General features: G+C 39.6%; 1 pseudogene; it reads right to left on the reverse strand.

The window, feature by feature from the left end:
• Window positions 1-4,576: 4,576 nt before the first annotated feature.
• LOC117376177 (uncharacterized) overlaps window positions 4,577-19,695 on the reverse strand; it is a 33,234-nt pseudogene continuing 18,115 nt past the window's right edge.

A 19,695-nucleotide genomic window follows, 5' to 3' on the forward strand; every position in this document is an offset into this window, starting at 1 on the left:
CATAAAAAGGTAAATAGTCACATTTTTATCTAGTGCTTTTCCACCATCAAGGCGTTCAGAGCGCTTTACATCAAGGAAACACTCACCCATTCACAGACACTTGGGGCAAAGTGGGTTAAGTGTCTTGCCCAAGAACAGAACAACAGCAGCATTCATTTGTGGGAGCTGAAATCACACCGCCAACCTTTGGATCAGTGGATCCGATCGCTCTACCAATGATGTTTATGTCAAGAGCGGGATTTGAACCGCCAACCTTCAGATCAGAGGACAAACACTTTACCAAGTGAGCAACTGTCACATGTTATTGTTGAAATCCCTTCACCACCATTGCAAATATATGCTGTTGAGCAAGACACCATAGACTGTATATATAAATGAACGTAGCTAACCATTCCGACTCTCGCTCCAGTTCACTTTCTATTGAAAAACTGCCGCCTCTCTCTGTAACTGCTGCTGTCAGACTCATCATTTTGGTCTTAAAATGTTCATATTAACCCGCTCTACATGGTCCTGGTGTTTTTGTTTCACTATTGTGTTCATAAATCAAGATATGAACATTAATAACAAACAAATCAGGCGCTTTTTTCCCCCAAGGTCGCTCCCGCTAGCGTTAGCAACAGGTTTGATTGACAGCGTTGCTAAGGGCCTGCTCCCAACATTAGTCATTGTTCAGATATATATGGTTTAATAATAATAATCTTTATATCTATGTCTGTAAAGCTTTATATCTTTTATATTGCTCTTATTTGTATGGCCTTTTTGTCTATAAAGAAACACATTTTGGATTGGCTCTCTCATCTAAAGAAGTCACAGTCTCGTCCTAATATATTGACATTGCTAAAAGGCTTTTGACCATAAAGAGATGCAACGGTAAAGTGGAAGTGTAGAGCTTATGAGGGCTTTAGTTCTGTGCCATTACTCATTGTAATTCTCCCAAACGGTTTTGTTTATCTCGGGTTGGCACGGCGATGGAGAGAGACGAGCAGCATTTCAGAACAAAATGACTCATAAGAGCAGACCGAATAGCTGCGGGAAAGTCTTAATAGAAAAACACAGAAATGTGAATTTATGAATTAAACCGACTCAGATTGGCTTTTCAAACGACAGCCTTCACTTTTAAGATCAAATTTCAACATTTCTGGCTGCTTAAAGTCTGCTTAATCATTTAGTTCCTTTTATTCTATTAATTGTATTTTATTCATAGAGTTTTCAAAAAAGTTGTTCTTGGTGAGTGGCTGAACTACACCTCTGTTATGTGAGATGGTTCATATGGCTCTAACATGTCAGAGATGTACTTTGGTGCTCGGCCATGGAGAGACTTTTACACAACCAGAGCTGCTTTAAAGTTTATTCTCTGAGCCACAGGAGCCAGTGCAGAGACCTGAGCTTAGGACTTGTGTGCTTGTACTTCCTGGTTCTAGTCAGGACCCGAGCAGCAGTGTTCTGGATGTACTGTTCTATCTCTCGTTTGGAGAGACCAGTGAGCAGGCCGTTACAGTAGACTAAACTACTTGAGACTAGTGATTTTTAGTGTTGTTTTGTAACTTTTTTGGGTGGAATTTTTCGTAATGAAAGATGTTCCAAAACAAAAAAAAAAAATCTAAAAAGCACAGACGCAGAAAAGCCTCATAGCTACAAACAGTCAAACAGTCTCACAACAGAAATCCTTCTGAAATATTCACATGTAAATCACCCAGAGCTGCACATGTCACTTCTCTGGTTCAGGGACTGCCACTTTCCTACCAGTACAATTTTACACGTATCTATTTAACATTTATTCAATAACAGGTATGTCATTGTTAAAAAATACCTTGAAAATCATGCATTCTTGGTGTGAGCCACAAACTAAGTAATGTAGTTTACTCCATTCAGTGCAGTAAAGAGTGCAGTAAGCACTACAAGACTAAGCAGCCACTTCATAAGAAGATGTGCCAACACCAGGGTGAGAGCTCCTCTGGACCCCAGTCTGCTGTCCATCTCCATCTCAAAGCCACCACGCACTCCTTTGAAGATAGTAGGGTCATTAAAGGCTGAATAGGGTGGCTTCAGCTGAAACTTGAGACAATAGCTGTTTACAGTTTCAGTGTAGTTAGCTCCTCCCTTCAGACAGATATAAGGCAGAGTCCAGCAGTAATCTGAACAGAACTGAAGAAGCGGCTTGGACGAGCATCAAAACATCTTCACTCCTACAACGATTTGTCCATTTGAGATATTTAAACTTCGTCTTTTGCTATTGTTGGTGTGAGTGAACTTGCCTCTCCACAGAGCTTACCATCTTGTCTCCATGGAGATGTAATTTACTGTGGAACATTTCAGGCAACATAATAACTTGGTGCTTTCATTAGTAACATTACATAGTGCATAGTTTAAATGTACTTTTCTAATCAAAATGACAAACCTAATTTACTGCTGTTAAGTTGCTTCACACAAACCAGGGAATTCTGACTTATTTGAGCTCAAGATTGTTCATAACCATAGCTGGTCGCGAATTCTTCATGGCCTCCTATATCCCATCATGCACCGCTTCATAAAATAATTACTAACACAACTGTAAATGTAAAATACGATCATAACACCCACAAAACTTTCACAGACGTTTGGTATTAACTGCGTAATCAACAAGTTTGCCTATTAATCTGCTGCTGATGCGATGAAAATCTGTTCACTCAAAACAGGAAGTGAAAACCAATGAATACATGAAGATAAATGAGCGTCCATGGGTATCAGCTTCCTGTTATGCAACATTTTGGCTTTTTTTCATTCAAAAGAGCAAATATTTAGTTTTAAAATGTCTAATTCATGCAAAAGTAAAACCAAAACGACACATATAATCCAAAAGAAATCCACCTCCAGACTGTGGACAATATTCATCCCTCTTCTTACACATCACATCTGGTGTTGTTGTGACAGGCTGAACCATGCGCTGCTCTGTCCCATGTAAAGACATACACTCCTGGGTCCTCACGCTTTGATCCGAGCTCTCTATTTCGTACCTCCCCTGGCCGTTCTGCTCTGTATTATATTCAGGTAAGGAAGCAGCCGTAGTCCCATAAACCCTCCGACTCCGCACACTGCATGTTAATCCGGGCATCTGCTCTTCGTGTACGTCCTGATTTGTGTCGGGATCTTTTTCTGACAAAAATATCACCACTGAGAAGTCAAATAGGAGTCAGAGTCCAATGTTTTATTCATAGAAGGGGCTTGGTAGACTCCTGCTGTAGCCATAGATGCATGAAAAAGCATGTTTACGCCAATTCAGGGGCTTGTAGGAGTTAAATTACAATTGCATATGAAAGGAAACAGTGCCCATGGGGAACATGTTTAAAAAAGGAAGAGCAGTCACCGTTTGTGTAGAAAGGTGATTTTAGCATAAAGAATTGGGAAAAATGGGATGAGGTTGCTGTATTGGACTAATGCGACTTGAGTTGAAAGGCAAAGATCTTGATTTACTGGTCAATTTACGTTCCTACCCTCACCCATGATCCCAGGTTTAGTCCTAGTTTAGATCTCTGTTCTTTCATCTATGCTCACGAGCTTTGGGTGTTGACCAAAACAACAAGATCGCGGATACAAACGGTCAAAATGAGTTTCCTCCGCTAAACAACTGGACGTTCCCTTAGAGATAGGACGAGGAGCTCAGTCACACAGGTCCACATCAAGCAGAGAAACCTGAGATGGCTCACGCTTCTGTTCCGGATGCCTCTTGGACGCCTCTCCGGGACGGCCTCAAGGTCCCACCGGAGGAGCTGGAGGAAGCGTTTGAGGTGAGGGAAGCCTGGGAGTCCCTGCTTGGATCGCTGCCCCCGTGACCCAGCCCAGATAAGCGGAAGAAGATGAATGAAGGCATGGATGGGATGGTAAAAGCACCTCTACAGTCCACTGCACTTGTACTTGTACTTAATATTAAAAGAGAGAATTCATGCATTTTCTAGTACTACATTTATAAATTATAGTAATAAAACACATAGATTCTTATTTTACATTTGTTCAGTGCAAGTCGTAATACTGGTAATGACATTTCACCGTCATTGAGTTGAGTTTTCATTTAAAGCTACCATTTGTAATTAGCTACAACATGTTCAACCCGACGTGCATGAGATTTTTTGAACAATCCCAAGAAAACTGAAAGTACAAATGGGCCAAGATAGGGGGTAGGTGAAAACAGGACTTTTCTGACCACACAAGGTTCAATTTCCGACAACAGGAGACTCAAACATGCACAAATCGCCTAAAAACATGATTTAAAGCTCCGAAGTCGATTTTAGATTTGTCTCCTGTAAATAAATGGTTCTTGTCTTTGGTAAAGGTTCATTCTGTCTTCAATTTTAAGCGATTATGTTGATTCTTTTTGTCAGACAGAAGCGTTTACCACTGCAAGATCCGCAAATGAGGTCCAAGGAGCATGAATCGTGACGAGGGAGCATACACCTTGTCACACACATAGGGGGCGTTAGCTTCCCCTACAAGTCATTTTCATCATTATATTGTTTGTTGAATTAGAACCATATATTTTAAGACTAATATTTCAAAGGAATTTCAAAACTAGCTTTGTTTTTATTTTTTACCATCTCTAGAATCAGCCCCACATGACCCCATCTGCTGAGATTGTGATGGGAGTAGGACAGGCAGGACGTCCCACAGGGGCAGGGTCCACTCTGGGCCGGGGGCTGCCTCTGAGGTCCCCGAGCAGACAGCGGAGCCAGACAGTATCCCCCGGCAATCGGTGACCCCCGCACCCACCAGCACCCACCTCTGCACCTACACCCACGAAGATGCTACAGGCTGATTGCTCTTTTTCATCTGCTCGAAATACGAACTGTGCCTAATTAGAATAAGATGTAAGATTAGATTATAGTAGAAGAGGTGTGGGAGGAAGAAAATCTTGCATTTATTCAATTATTGGTGTTTTATTTCCAAAAATACATGGATTCTGACAGCCAGCAAGTTATTCTCTGAGTTATTATTTCAAATGTGAGTTAAAGGGCCCATAATTACGCTATTTTCTCTATGTTATAATGTTGTTTTCTCATCACAAACCGACCTAGACCTTGTGTTTTGTTTCATTCACATGTTTAACACACAAACCCTGCATATTTAGGCTGAGTTTCTCAAACAAAAAAACACTCTGTTCCACCTTGTGATGTCATTTGGTAATACATGAAGTGCTCTACGGCGTTTTTAAACTCCATACACCTTCATTACAATCATTTGGATCATTTCACCCCTGGAATTGCCAATTTCTACTGAACTAAAGGTAAAACGTAGGAGGGTAACTACCACTTGACATGACATCACAAGGTGGAACAGAGCAATTTGAGCTTTGAAGATGTTACAGACTAATAATAAAGTGTTACTCAAACATGCATAAATGAAACAAAACACAACTCCAGGTATGTTTTTGATGAGGTAACAGCCTTATAACATGGCACAAAACTTACAAATTTATTTTGCGTAACACAGGACCTTTAAGGTATAAACACAGAAAGTCAGATGAGCTCAAAAGCAAACAGATTTATATTGGAGATAAGGGTTGTGGAATCAAATTGCAGTAATTTAGGCCAACAACCACACCACAGGCTCCAGGGCTTTGGATAACAGTTGTTTAGCAGCCTATAATGAAAACTTTATTCCCCTCATCTAACCTCAACCAGACCACATGGCTCTGGCTCTCACTCAGAATCAGAAAATACACTCCCACTGAAATGGCTCGGGAATAAATGTTATGCTTTTGTATTCTATAGTAATAATCAATGACACCCGCGGGTCATTAGTTCATATTTTGGACATTCTAAAGTGCAGTATTGGCTTATATGGGACCTCAACACAACAACATGCCACACTGCCCGACCATGCACACAGCGCCTCCTACAGGTCATGGTAGTGACCAGAGGTGGAGTAACAAAGTAGTAAAGTACTGTACTTAAGTAAAACATCTTGGTATCTGTACTTTACTTAAGCACATTTTACTTCACTACATTTGAGAGCAGGTATCTGTACTTTCTACTCCACTACATGTTTGAACAGGACTGAAAAAATTAAAGTATTTTTCATTATTCTTTGAGATCTCCTGAAAAGGCTGAGGGTTTATTTTTAACACATTCATAATTTGAGCAAACAAAAATATACAAATAAAAACAGGTAGAAAAAACCCCAACTAATTCATTTGTTTTGGCTGAACAAAATTCAGTGAAATACTTTTATTTTTGACTTTTTAAGTACATTTTTAAACCAGTACTTCAATACTTTTACGGTATAGTAGATTTTTTCATTGAGGTTTTTTTTTTTTTTTTTTTTTGCTCTATTATTTGTACTTTTACTTAAGTAACAAAACTGAGTACTTCTTCCACTGCTGGTACCAACTTGTGAGCAGTGGATTTTTTGGATTGCATAATGTGAATCCTACGCATATCAGTGTTAAAGAAAAAAAATTAAATCAGAGAATGAAGTATAAGTACATAGCAGTTGGCGTGCATGGAATTGTACACAAAACTGTCTCTTGTGAGCTTTAAGCCATGTTATAATGTTGTTACCTCAACAAAAACATACCAAAATGCTCTGTTCCACCTTGTGATGTCATGAAGTGGCAGTTTTCAAGTTTACAGCTACTTCTTACCTATTATTCAGTAGAGATTGGCAATTCCAGAGCTGAAATGATCCACATGATTCTAGTGAAGGTGTATGGAGTTTAAAAACACACTGGAGCATTTCCTGTATGACATCACAAGGTGGAACAGAGTGTTTTATGTTTGAGCAAAGAAATCAGCCTAAATATGCAGGGTTTGACACAACACGACTCTAGGTCTGTTTGTGATGAGGAAACAACATTATAACATAGATCAGAAAATAGCATAATACGGGCCCTTTAAACTTACATAAATCACCGGTCTCATGTCATTATTACAAACAGCCACATCACAATTCTCTCTACATTTCAAACTGGACAAAAAGTAAAAGTTCAAAAGAAGTTTTCATTCCGATACAATAGTTGAGTGATTAAACCCTTTCTCCCTTTTGGCAATAAACGGCGTTCCATTTGAGATAGGGCCATAATACGTCCAGACAAGACATATTTATTGGCACATAAAGCCACACTGTGTCACATTAGCTTAAACCAATGCCAGCTCGGAGAAATGATGATGCACTCTGAATTCATTATAGCAGGTGAGATATACGGGCTGAGATGTAAATTGTAAAAAATAAATGATTTGCTAAAGGCACAAGGATCTCAGTCTGTTTCATTGGCAGCAGTGTGCACTTTAATGATGTAGAGTTAAAGGGTCAGATTACACTGTTTTCTGTGTTATAATGTTGTTTTCTCATCATAAACAGACCTGGAGTTGTGTTTTGTTTCATTCACACGTTTAACACACAAACTCTGCATATTTAGGCTGAGTTCTTCTCGCAAACAGGAAACACTCTGTTCTACTTTGTGATGTCATGAGGTGATACAGGAAGTGCTCCGCTGTGTTTTTAAACTCCACACACCTTCACTTTAATCATTTGGATGATTTCAGCCCAAGAATTGCCAATTTCTACTGAACTAAAGTTAAAAGGTAGCTGTAAATGTAAAAAAACAACAACAAAAACCAAAAACACTTCATGACATCACAAGGTGGAACAGAGCATTTTGAGCTTTGGAGATGTAAACAAACATGTGCAAATGAAACAAAACACGACTCCAGGTTTGTTTTTGATGAGGTAACAACATTATAACACAACTTAAAGCTCACAAGAGTCAATTTTGTGTAATATAGAACCTTTGAGATCATCTTTTTAAAACATATATACATTTAAAGGTAAATTGCGTAATTTTTCTGGTGGATAGTCTGCCACCTGAGATGTTTTTACTTTGCCTAGAATGTTTCCCGGTATGCCGTAACACTTGCCGATCTCCATCGTGACAACTTACAGGTCAGATCTGTGCAATGGCAACCCCTCTCACATGTAAGAGTGTATATTTTTAAAGTCATAAAAAGCACGTATAGCTGTGTAAAATAGATACTGCGGAACATTTTAGACAAAGCAAGGAGCAGGCGGTGGACTACCTCAGCAGAAAAGTAAGTTACACATTGCTCCATTAATATAAAACATTTTTCATTTTTTTCTTTTTTTTTTATGAGGTGAAAATTTGAATAAACATTTGCATTAAAAAAGGGGACGTAACATATTTATTTTGAGTCCAAATTGTATTTTTTGAGCGTGTATCTTTCCCATCATGCCTCAGAGCACTTTCCGATCCCATATCAGTGCACAGATCACAGTGAGTGTGAGTGAGGCGGTGTGTATACTTAGACACAAATGGAGCGAGGGCAGTGGAAGAGGAAGGCTGTTGCTCTGAGTGCTTTTGTGGAGTCAAACCTGTAACCTCTGCTGCTGTCACGGCGACGAGCGGACCGCGGCCAGGCTAATGTAAATGCATGGAGCAGATGAAAGGAACAGATGAAGGCTCTGAGTGAAAGAGGAGGAAGAGGAAGATGAGAAGGTGAGGAGGAGACAGCCAAGAGCAGCTGGGGGACATGGGATGTGTGGAGAGAAGGATGGGCCCCTGGAGAGACTCAATTATAGAGGAGAGAGGGAGGGAGAGAGAGAGGAGGGTGGGTGAGTCAGAGTGGGTCAAACTGAATGAACGAGAGAGAGGAGGAAGAGAAAGGGAGGAAGAGAGAGGAGGAGAAAGAGATGAGAGAAATAAGGAGGAGAAAGAGATGAAAGAAAGAGAAATGAGGAGGAGAAAGTGATGAGAGAGAGAGAGGAGGAGAAAGAGATGAGAGGGGAGGAGGAGGAGAAAGTGATGAAAGAGAGAGAGAAATGAGGAGGAGAAAGAGATGTGTGAAAGGGGGTGAGAAAAAGGAGATGACAGAAAGAAAGAGAGGAGGAGAAAGAAAAGAGATGACAGAGAAAGAGAGGAGGAGACAGAAATGAGAAAGAGAGAGGATGAGGAGAAAGTGATGAAAGAGACAGAGCGAGTTGAGGAGGAGAAAGAGATGAGAGAGAGCGACCGACAGAGACAGAGAGGAAGATAAAGAGATGACCGAGAGAGAGAGAGAGAGAGAGAGAGAGAGGGATGAGAGAGACAGAGAGAGAGAAGAGGAGGAGAATGAGATGAGAGAAAGAGAGGAAGAGGAGAAAGTGATCAAGGAGTGAGAGAAATGAGGAGAAAGAGATGAGTGAAAGTGTAGGAGAAGAAAGATGACAGAGAGAAAGAGGAGGAGAAAGAGAAAGTGATGAGAGAGAGCGAGATAAGGAGGAGAAAGAGATGAGACAAAGGGGGTGAGTAGAAAGAGATGAGAGAGAGAAAGAAAGAGGAGGATAAAGAGATGAGAAAGAGATGAGAGGAGGAGAAGAAATAGATGAGAGAGGAGTAGAAAGAGATGAGAGAGAGGAGGAAAATAGATGAGAGTGAGATGAGAGAGGGGGTAAGAAGAAAGAGAGAGAAGGAAAGAGAGATGGGGAGGAGAGCGAGGAGAGGGAATATAGAGCAGGAATGGAAAGAGAGAATGCTGTCGATTAAGGAGGGAATTTAATAACATATATTTATACCAGGGTCAGTGAAAATTCCGATGGCTATAACAGAGCTCGGGATGGAACGTCAAAAATGTCTGTTACCATGGAAATCCACCATGTTTGTAGCGATAGTGCAAAACTCTCATAGATACATTAGCCAAAACAATGTTAAAAAAAAAACGTACAGTGGAACAACGTGAGAAACTGTCACTTTTATCTGTCCCGCTATACTGTCAGAAACTTTTGAATAAGCGCTGAAGCTAGTGTTTAGCATCTTAAAATCTCCAAGTAGTCCGGCACCGGTTAAATCACATTATATATATATATCACCATAGCAACAGGTAAACAAATGGTCAACAGTTTTGGGGGGACTAGTTTCACTTAAAACACAGAAATAACAAATATTTGAGTCATAAACAGACAGCGATCAGGCTTTTCACATTCAGAGGTGAGAGGTTTCGATGTGTAGCCGTGGTAACAATGCATTAAACACCTTGTGCTGTGCGTTCTGCAGTTTCACTTGGCAGAGGAACACCACGCGATGTGTTAAAACTGCAGAACATGTTTTTTTAACGCCGACTTATTGAGAAATGTTCAGTGTTCACCAACTAACAAAACAAATTAATTTCGATTCATGAATAGAAACAGCCCTGGTGGTGGACTTCTGAAAAGGGTGGACTACAAAATGAATCCAAATACTGAGCAATAATCAAACTGAACAATAAAACTCCAATTTAAAAGACAATTCTAAATCGTGGGTCACTCCAGATCAGAGCTGAGCGATTACGTGGCTCTGTTCCAAACACAAGCTTTCACTCATATCACTGCTTTTAGCATAAATTTGTAGCATTGCTGTCATCCCCCGTGCGGCTCCACTTAGCCCAGCCTGACCTGTCACCGCAATAACGCAGCTAGCTCCAGCAGCACTGAGCATCTGACACAGCCCCTACACACAAATACTCTGCACAAATACACTGCACAAATACTCTGCACAAATACTGCACACAAACTGCCATCAGAGCTGCAAAAGAAACACTTTTAAGAAGGTGCGGATGGAGCCATGGACTGTATATATAAATGGACATCGCGCTAGCCTCCACGTTCCAAATAGGAAGTGATCGTTGGTGCACTTCCAGCTCCATCAACTCTGGCTCCAATTCATTTTACATTGAAAAACTGTCGCCCCTCTCTCTGTAACGGCTGTGGTCAGGTACGTCGACTTGGTCTTAAAATATTTGTATTAACCTGCTCTACATGACCCTGGTATTTTTATTTTGTTTTTGTGTCCGTAAATGAAGATATGAACATCAACAACAGACCAATCAGGTGTCTTCTTTCCTCGAGGTCACTCCAGTTAGCGTTAGCAACAGGTTTGATTGACCGCGTTGCTAAGTTGCTAACTAGTTCACTTCTTTATATGGTCTATGGATGGAGCTCACATGAGTGTACATCCAGCTGAACTGTTTCCTAGTAAAGGCAGAGAAAATGCACTGAGCCCCACCAACCAACAGGGGGCCCAATAGTGTCTCTAACCATTACAGAAATGTGTGTTATTATGGTAATTTCATAGAACAGTAAGTATAACACTGCTTTATTTTGGTGAGTGAGTATTCAAGTTATAGATAAATCATATTTGTAGTTTCACATAACTTCGAGTTGAAGTACACTGGTAAATTAATTGTTTTTTTGAGAGCAAATGTGGGACAATGTATAGATATTAACCCATGGCTGTACAATCCAATGTGTTTATGTAAGTCATCGCCACAGGGTTCAATCCCTGAGGTATAACGGCGGCATCGTCAAAAGTATGTTTTGGTGATTTATGGTGCCCAACATTCCCAAAAAAGTTTGAAGAGTGCTATACAAAGACAGTGAAAGGCATTTACAACAGCAAAAAAAAAGCTTCATAAATCAAAAGCTCTCATACCTTCTCTGTAACAAGCACGAGCCCACACTGACTGAGGGAAGGAGAGTGAGCCTCGTTTATCCACCAGTGCACCTTTCACAAGTCAATTAACACAAAAATACAGGTTTTCTCCTCAAAAGCACACTTAACAACAATAACAAAAATAGGAAAAAGCTACAAAGATGTGTCTGTGCCTGTAACTCAACCAGGGGAAATAATAAAATTAATTTAGAGAGAAAAACAATTAAGTCAGATGCAAATGTCCCGCATATGACGCAAGAAAACAGGAAATTTGACTCGCGAATGTAAGATGGATACGTTAAAGTTTATTGAAGGACGTTAATAAACTAATAATCTTAACAATCTGTCTGTTCAGAGAAAAATATAGAGCACAATTTGCCCATAAAATACAGGTTCAAATCATTTGCAAGACCAAATATATCTGATTGAAGTTTGCATTGGTTTAGTTTTTTTATTTTACTAGTTTACCTGAAAATTTGACATGGATGTGAATGATTCTAGAGAACCATTTAGCACAGCGCCCCCACCAGGCCCGACACGGCCCTGCATGTGCGTATGTTTCTCTTCCCTGCGTTCATGTGGGTCCAGTGTTGAGTGCACCTCAGCTTATTGGAGTGACAGTAGCCCCGGCCTTGCCCCGCCCTCACTGCCCTCCTGATGGCGCTCTTCTTCACAGGTCAACTCCAAGTGTCAAGTGTGAATGATGCTCCCTTCAACCAGACGCGCGACCTCCGACCCGCGAGTAACGAGGAGGGGTCAACGTGGAGCAGCCAAACGGCATTAATAGTCCATCTAGAGTGGGTGTAAATGCCTGCCCATTATGGAACAATTGGCTTTCCTGCTCTGATAATCGCAAAAAGGGGATCAGTACACAGATTTCAAGCAATTCATCAAGTCTTCTTCCCTCATGCATATTAAGGGAGTGTCAAATGGATTCGATTCATATGCATGTGGAAAGATTGAAGAATTTGAATTTGAATAAAGTGCCAGAAGGTTTTAAATAAAGAATTATACCGTAGACCCAAAGCGATCCCTTTAAACTTGTTTGACAGTTCTTCCGAGCAGGAGAGAATACATTTGCAGCTGTCCACAAGAAACATCCATAGTCTGGTCCTTATTCTTCCAAACCTTTGACCCAGCGTGCGGAGATACATACAATATAACAATTATAAACAGCCCAGACCTTCATCAAGTCATTGTATGTTCTTCAACAAATATGATTAAAATGCAAATATAATTAAAATGAGTCTAATGAATTAATCTGTGAATTTAAAGGGCCCATATGATGCTCTTTTCTAATCTGTTATAATGTTGTTTCCTCGTCATAAACAGACCTGGAGTTATGTTTTTGTTTCATTCACATGTTTAAAACACAAACCCTGAATTTTTAGACTGAGTTCTTTGTGATGTCATGCGGTAATACAGGAAATGCTCCACTGTGTTTTTAAACTCCATACACCTTCACAAGAAACATTTGAATGATTTCAGCCCTGGAATTGCCAATCTGTACTGAACTAAAGGTAAAACGTAGCTGTTAACTTGAAAACTACCACTTCATGACATCACAAGGTGGAACTGTGCATTTTGAGCTTACGACATGTAGACAGACTAATAATGCAGGGTTAATCAAACATGTGTGAATGAAACAAAACACAACTCCGGGTGTGTTTTAGATGAGATAACAACATTTTAAAGAGTACATTTTGCATAATATGGGCCCTTTAACTTAGTGAGAGAATATGAGGAAACAAGAAATATCAAAATACATGACACTTTTTGGGTGAGTTCTCCATCTGCTTATCTTCACAGAGATTGATTCATGCATTGAGTTTACCTAGTATTAACAAACATGCAATATTACTATGAGCGGGTTCGCCTCTCCGCAGGTCTGACCTGTAACTTGCTTGTTTAAAAGCAAATAGCAAATGGACGAGTTAGATGCACTGGTTCAACGCTATATAATCTGATACATCTCCACGGAAATAAGCAAGTGGTAGACCTCCACCTGAAAAAAATACATATTGTAGCTTTAATTATTAAATGTTTGATTTAAATAAAAAGTGACATAAATGAAATATGAAATGAAATAAAGGTATATATTTTTGTGTATAGGACAGAGGATAGAAACAGGATCTGGGTCATATAGTAGTGAGTATTTCCTTGTGGACTGACAGGAAATCAATGAGAAAAGCTATATTTTTTTTCCCTCTGAATCTGCAGCTCCAGTGTAATCACCTCAGCACTGACCTTCATACACACGCACACACACACAAACACACACATCGCACATGCACACACACTTGCACTCCACACACATGTATTTATAAATGCAGACACACACACACACACACGCTGCAGTGCATTGTGAGCAGAGCTTCTACACACACATGCAGCTGTACACAGGCGATAGTTAAAGTCTCCACGGGGGGCACAACATTGACTTGTACGACCATTCTCCAGAGACACGACCACCAGTGTGTGTCAAACGCCTGAGGCCACACATATTTCACAGGCTCAACAGATTCCACAAAATTAGCATCATATTAAGATTTATGAGAGCAATATAAACACATTTATTTACGGTTGAAAGAGTCCAAGAAATGACAAAGAATAACACATTTCACCTGCCATAGTTTTTTACTTGCATTGTGTAGATACTGCATGTTATCAAGGCAAGTGAAGTGTCTTGCCAAAGGACACGACTAAACTACGATGCGTGTACTGGCTTAAATGTATCGTTTTGTCGTTGTATTTTAATCCGCAACTCGTTTACTCAATCGTATCGCTCGAAGCTTAACTCCTCTTTACGTTGGAGCTGAAAAGACCTAGACCGATCCAGGACCCTCAAAAAGCTCGATAATGTTAACTTTAGAGAGGGGAAACTGTGGCGATCTGCTCCATAGCGCCCCCTGGAAATGTCTCCATGTACTAAACCCTAAAGTACCTCTATGCACTCCAAAAACTATGCAAATCCATCTTCAAACTTCAACGCGATCTAATTGAGAACAATGGCTTTGCCCTCATTAAAGAAGTCACCCTCAATCAAGTGGTTTGGCTAAATTCAAATTTCTCTTCTACCAACACATACACACACACACACAGACACACACACACACGCACACACTTATACACATTTATTCACAATGGACTCTCTGGAGAACTGATTGATCTATGGCCCCCAGAGAAGAGCTGGTCACCGCAGCAGCTGAGTCCCTTGATTATGGTCCAGGGATGCAGCCGGGGCCAATCACACGCGTGTCTATCTGTGTGTGTGTGTGTGTGTGTGTGTGGAGGTCATGGCTAGCCGGCAGCTGTGTCCGATGGGGCTGGGTTTGAGTGGCAGGTCGGAAAGATGTGATGGGGAGATGGGAGGAAGATGACGCAATGGAGGGATGGAGGGATGGAGGTGGGGGAGGTGAAGAGGCGTCCTCTATGTGATTCTGTAATGTGATGTTAATAGTGAGGATGGATACAGAGCGGCGCTGACATGATATATTTGAGTCTTATCAATGAGTGTTTCACAAGTCTGCGGCAGTTAACTTGTTGTAAATTGCATTTCAAGTTTGAAGTACATTTTTCTTACTATCTATGTGTGTAAAATAGACATAGTAGTTCACTTTTTTATTTTTGACAAACCTCGTAGAGCCATTTTAAATCCTTTGTTACAACATATTGCATCCACAAAAACATGACAAAAACAAACAAACAAACAAAAAAATGATAGTTTTATTAGCATGCTTTTAAAATATTTTTTTAAAGATCCTAGATTATCATATTTTCCGGACAATACGTCGCTCCAGACTATAAGTCGCACCAACAAAAAAATGAGCAATAAAGAAAAAAAAAAACATATATAAGTTGCATTGAACTATAAGTCACATTTTTGGGGAAATGTATTTTACAAAATCCGAGACCAAGAACACACATTTTATCTTTAAAGGCAAGTTATAATAATAATAAAATAGAGAACAACAGGCTGACAGCATGCTAAAGGAACACAGACAGCGGACTGTGTGATATGTTTACGTAAGATATTAACAGTTAATGAAATAACTAAAGCATAAAATACAAGTTAACAAGTTTACTCTGAGTGTTTTATGTTTGAGCAAAGAAATCAGTCTAAATATGCAGGATTTGTGTGTTAAACATGTAAATGAAACAAAACACAACTCCGGATCTGTTTGTGATGAGGAAACAACATTATAACATAAATCAGAAAATAGTGTGATATGGGCTCTTTAATTATTATTTTGAGAAAAAGCATTTCATTTTCTAGTACAATTACTGCGCTCTCTCTAATTTAAGTTAATTTTAAACTGGTTGCAGATTAGTGCCAGATTAAAACATAACAAAAACAATCATTCTTAAGAGAAATAGGATCATGCAAGATTTTATGACACTTCATTTCCACTTCTGTACAACTGTGAGTCAGTTACAAGTGTTTTTAACGTTCTTAAATACTTTCTTACAGTATTTGTTGACATATTTTAATGTATATTTGTGTTCAAATAAATGTTTGAATCCATTTGAGCTCTGAGTCTGTCTATTCTTATGACAATACAGTACACACGCAGAAATAGTACAGTTATTATCTGGCAACAAAACTGCCATGTGATAACTGCAAACTTAAAAAATAAACACCAGTTAATATGAAATCATTGCTTTGCCAAATTTGGTTTCCTGATTTAAAAAACAAACTTGTAATGTGATCTTTACTGTGTATTTTTAGCATCTGCTCTGGGCCACTACCAAATATATTTCTATTAGACCACGAAAAGCAGAAAACCAGGCCTTAAATGAAAAGCGGTGTTGTATAAAATGGCCAATCTGGTGCTTTATTAATAATGGAGGAGTATTTTTATGGTTCATTTCCAGTATTTCGCGATTGCTTGAGCACGTCCGAGTGACATTTCAAAAATATGGTATGTATAAATGCATGTAAAATCTTTCAATAGAGTTTTTTGACCCATTTTTGACCTGTTTCTTACTCATCTGAGTTTTCTGTCTTTTAAATTGAACAAACAACAAAAACATAACCTCTTTGGTAAAGGTAAATATCATATGCAAATGGAAAGGGTTGAAGGAACTGCATGCCGAGATGAGATTAGGTTTGCTTTTTGAAAACAGAGGATTTTGAAATTTGGAATGAGTATGGGCTTGGGAGGCGGTGGCTGTGTGGTTGGAGCGCTCATTCACCAGTGTGCTCAGACCAGTGTGTGGTGGCTTTAAAGGTCCTATATAGCATAAAATGGACTCTTGGGAGCTACACGTCGTGCTAAAAATGCTCTGATGCACCTCGTGATGTCATGAAGCGCTAATTTTCAAGTAAACAGCTACTTTTTTGCCTTTAGTCCAGTAGATATCGGCAATTCCAGAGCTAAAATCATCCAAATGATTGAAGTGAAGCTGTAAGGAGTTTAAAAACACAGTGGAGCACTTCCTGTATCACCACATGACATCACAAGGTGGAACAGTTTTCTATTTGAAATAAGAAGTCAGCCTAAATGAGCAGGGTTTGTGTGCGAAAGAAACAAAACACAACTCCAGGTATGTTTGTGACGAGGAAACAAAATTACAACACAGATCAGAAAATAGCATAATATGAGTTCTTTAAGTATTATTTGCAGTAAAAGCATTTCATTTTGTAGCATAATCATTGCGCTCTCTCTAATATAACTTAACCTTACTTAAAACCCTTTAAGCAAGACAATATATGTGAATGTGGTGTGTGTGGTTAGTGGACAATTGGAGGGACTGATGCTGTAGATTGGCAGCTCCCACCACCAAATATGGAGTGAATAAATAATACACATATTAGCAAAGCAGTTAGATCAATGCATCGTTCTTATCAATACTGATAGATCAATTTCTTAAGAAAGACCTATTGTGCTTGTGTCTGATATGTAGTACAATCTATGACACCTGTGGATCGTTATGTTAAAATTTGTAACTTTTAAATTGCAATATTCATCTAAAACGACTAAATAAAAGAAACAAGTTCGCTGACTTCCATGTTAGAAAACTGCAGTGCACAATGGGAGCTTGCGGTAAACGTCATCACAACAAAGAGTCAGCTCCTCCGATTAATAGCTGCAGATCACATTAGCAAGTAGCGCTACGACGACGCAACGCTGCTGAATCCTACACGTATCATTGATTAAGAAAATAAAATTGGAGAAAAAAGTAAGTACAGAGCAGTGGGTGTACACTGGTGGAGGTGAAAACGGGGATTGATTGGCAATATGGCGTCTTGAAAATAAGCGAGTAAAGATTGTTCAAACATGAATCACTCCAAAATCAACTTTGGGTGAGTAAATGGTGAGATGAAACAATTATCATACTGTTAAAAGCTCTGAAAAAGTGATTCTTGTCCATACTTGACTTGTCCATACACCTCCAGCCTTGTGTTTGTGCGTGTCATCTCACACTGAACAGACCGTCCCCCGCTGAGCCACCAGACCCCCACTTTACCTTCACTTGGTCACACATCACGTGATTAGGACCTCAGCGAATTCACTTTCTATCAACAATATGTTCCAGTCTCAATTCAATATAGAGACGGCGCTGTGGCGGAGGCTTATATCAGTGTGTGGAGGGTCACGGATGTATAGGTGAACTGCATGATGGGAAATAACAGTATTTTTAGCACGTTTCAAGTTATGGAATACAAGGCAATTTGCTGGTGTTAATAAAAACAACACTCTGCCACACTGTAAGAATTCAGAGTAAATGTGATAAATGATTTTGGTGGTTAATATTTCAGATACAGGACAAGACATTTTACAAGATAGTACTGCACTTATTGTATAGTTGTAAGATTGTGTCAAAAATATATAAGTTTAATAAAAAATTCTGTATAGACTGTATAAAGAAGTGGACTAAGTTAGTGCGACATCACCCATAGCGTTCAGGTCCCGTCACATGAAGCTCATCGAGGCTAGCGGTTATTGGGTTGAATTTGGACCGGTCGTGAGTATCATAGCAACCAAACAGCCAATCCGGAGCGATGTTGTTGAAGGTCATGCCCCCTCCCGTGACAGTTTTTCAATAGAAAGTGAATTGAAGTCGATGGAGCCAAAAGCATACCCACGCTCACTTCCTATTCGAAACGCGACGGCTAGCAGGTTAGCTATGTCCATTCTAGTCTATGATAGTAAGGCTGGGTTCACTAAAGTAATCGAAACTTGGACTTTTCTTGCAGCTTGCAGTATTTCTTCCCATTGTCCAAATTCATGCATTTAGTGAATACCTTACATTTCATAGTTTTGGGTGGGCCTTGGGCAAATCGCTGGAGGGTCCTATTACTATACTGAAAAACAGATCGTTAGCCTCCTAGCGTGATTACTTATGTAATTCTTCAAGGTTTACGGGAAAAAACTAAAACTTTCTAAAGGAGAGAAACACATTATGGATTGTGACGGAGCAAACATCATTGGGACAGAGGACAACAAACATCGTCACAGGATTAAGGAGCGAAGCGAAATGTGTAAACCTGCCAACGGGACTTTAAACCAAGACAAGGGGCTTTTTTACTCTCACACACCCGGGGTACTGTCCTGAAGAAGTCGGACTGCAGATGGCGCTGTCGTCCTGCCTCATCCGGTAGAAAGACAGCGCCAAAACCTGTTTAAGTCATCTGACTGGACACGTCAAGTAAAAGTATCACAAGAAAAAATCGACTTAAGCAAAAGTATTAAAGTACCTGTTTAAAAATGTACTTAAAGAGTAAAAAGTAAAAGTTTTTCGTGCAGATTTTGAGGTCTACTGAAGCTTCAAATGTACTGATTTTGATGCAGATTTATGCTGAAACAATTGAATCAATAGTTTTGTCATGTCTTTTTTTATTTGTATATTTCTGTTTGCTCAAATATTTTTCTGATTGGCCAAGGACAGAGCCAAATACACCTCCAGATGTAACAGGGTCAAGGAAATAAAACGAGACAGAACATTTTGGCCAAAGAAATGATTTAGGCAGTTATTCTATGAGGCTGAAACCAAAAGATGAATGAGCCAATATTTTTATTCAGTTCATAATTTCTTGCCTAATGTCACAAATATGCAAAATCCTTCTTGTGGATATACGAGCCGCAACACCAGTCTCCAAAACGCAATTAACTTTGGTTGTGTACTTTTGTGTACGCTACTATCGCCTCCTGAATTCTGATTGGCTGGATGTTTACTCAGACTAATTCATAGTGAAATATAATGCGCGATTCTCTCCTTTCGTCTTCAGGTGTTTGATGGCTCTGATCCAAACGCCATTATCC

This window comes from Periophthalmus magnuspinnatus, chromosome 9 (genome assembly GCF_009829125.3).
Source record: "Periophthalmus magnuspinnatus isolate fPerMag1 chromosome 9, fPerMag1.2.pri, whole genome shotgun sequence".
In the NCBI taxonomy this organism is placed as follows: Eukaryota; Metazoa; Chordata; class Actinopteri; order Gobiiformes; family Gobiidae; genus Periophthalmus; species Periophthalmus magnuspinnatus.